Below are 1,695 nucleotides of genomic sequence, written 5' to 3'. Positions count from 1 at the left end.
TTTCCTTGTATCTGCTTCCCCTTGGACATATTATCCATAAACATGGCATTTCTTTTCATATTTATGCTGATGACACACAAATATACTTGCCCATCAGATCCACAGACCCTGGAATGCTGAGTTCACTTAACAACTGCCTTTGTGAAGTAAAAAAATGGATGTCAAATAATTTCCTCCAGCTGAACCCAGACAAAACAGAAATCCTGGTCACTGGGTCCCAGCAGATGGCAAATCAAATACTGCCATCTGCTGGTTCCCTAGTAAATCACATTAAGCCTGTGGCAAAGAACCTTGGTGTTTGGTTTGATAGTAATTTAAATTTCGAGCAGCACACCACAAAGCTTGTTCAATCATGTTTTTATCAACTTAGAAATTGATCTATGTTAACTTTTAAGGACACCGAGACCATTTTACACGCCTTTTATTATTATTGAGATCCTCGGGCAGAGGTCTGTTGTCTGTTCCAGAGTCTCAACTGAAAACTAAAGGGGACAGAGCGTTTGCTGTCAGGGCCCCGAGGCTCTGGAACAGCCTGCCCGAGGAAATCAGGTCGACTGAGTCAGTGAACTCTTAAGTCCCTTCTTAAAACATACTTTTATAGGAGAGCCTTTCCCGATCTTATTTGACTTTATTTTATCCCTTTTATTTTATTCTATTTTACTTATTTTATATTTATCTTAAACTTGTATTTTAGTCTTTTCAATGTTTTCATGCTTTTATCTTGTATTGTTTTTGTATTATTCTCTTTTGGGAATTATTGTCTTTACACTTGTTAAAGCACTTTTGTTTTTGAAAAGTGCTCTACAAATAAAGTTTATTATTATTATTATTATTATTATTCAGAGATAGTATTCTGCATACCTTGGTTGTAATGAGTGCTTATTTGAGTTACTGTTTCCCTTCTGTCATCTGGAACCAGTCTGCCCATTCTCCTCTGACCTCTGACATCAACAAGGCATTTTCGTCCACATAACTGACACTCACTAGATATTTTCTCTTTTTCGGACCATTCTCTGTAAACCCTGGGGATGGTTGTGCGTTTCTGAAATACTCAGTCCAGCCCGTCTGGCACCAACAACCATGGCCCGTTCAAAGTCACTTAAATCCCCTTTTCGTCCCCATTCTGAGGCTCGGTTTGAACTTCAGTAAGTTGTCTTGACCACGTCTACATGCCTAAATGCATTGAGTTGATGCCATGTGATTGTGACTGATTGGCTAATAGTGTTAACACACAATTGAACAGGTGTACCTAATAAAGTGGCTGGTGAGGGTATATACTCCTCTCTGGGTTTGCTAAATGAAACATATAAACTACCACATCCTCTAAAAGTACAAATATTTGTATTTTTGCTGAAGATAAAGGCAAAGAGAGGCTGTGTAATTTTAGTAATTTTATTGTATCATTGACTATTGCACTGATGAGTTCAGGTCTGCAGCTTCTGTTGTTCAGTGAGCACGAGGAGACAGTCTTCCCTCTGATCTGTCTGCCAGCACATCTGGACAGGCTTCCTCTGTAACAGTGAACAGCACAGAGGTGGATTAGGTAAAATAGCAGAGTGTTGAATACTTACTAATAAGGATGCATGTGTGTGATCACATATTCATAATGTGCTCATGTGGACACTCACAGCACTTGTAGAGTGTGTTGAGCCTGGCGATGTCATTGCGGCTCATTTCCTTAGCGTTGCCAAAGGA

The 1,695-nt window shown here is 39.4% G+C and overlaps 1 long non-coding RNA gene across 1 annotated transcript; it reads right to left on the bottom strand.

The window, feature by feature from the left end:
* Nucleotides 1-1,376: 1,376 nt before the first annotated feature.
* On the bottom strand, nt 1,377-1,694 carry LOC123958548. Its single transcript, XR_006822113.1, has 2 exons — nt 1,629-1,694; nt 1,377-1,511 (listed from the first exon to the last, which is right to left on the bottom strand). It is a non-coding gene; the product is annotated as an uncharacterized LOC123958548 (long non-coding RNA).
* Nucleotide 1,695: the final 1 nt, after the last annotated feature.

Source organism: Micropterus dolomieu, linkage group LG20 (genome assembly GCF_021292245.1).
Source record: "Micropterus dolomieu isolate WLL.071019.BEF.003 ecotype Adirondacks linkage group LG20, ASM2129224v1, whole genome shotgun sequence".
Lineage (NCBI taxonomy): Eukaryota > Metazoa > Chordata > Actinopteri > Centrarchiformes > Centrarchidae > Micropterus > Micropterus dolomieu.
Note: the sequence above shows the minus strand (reverse complement) of the source record. Positions and strands in the feature narration are given on the sequence as shown.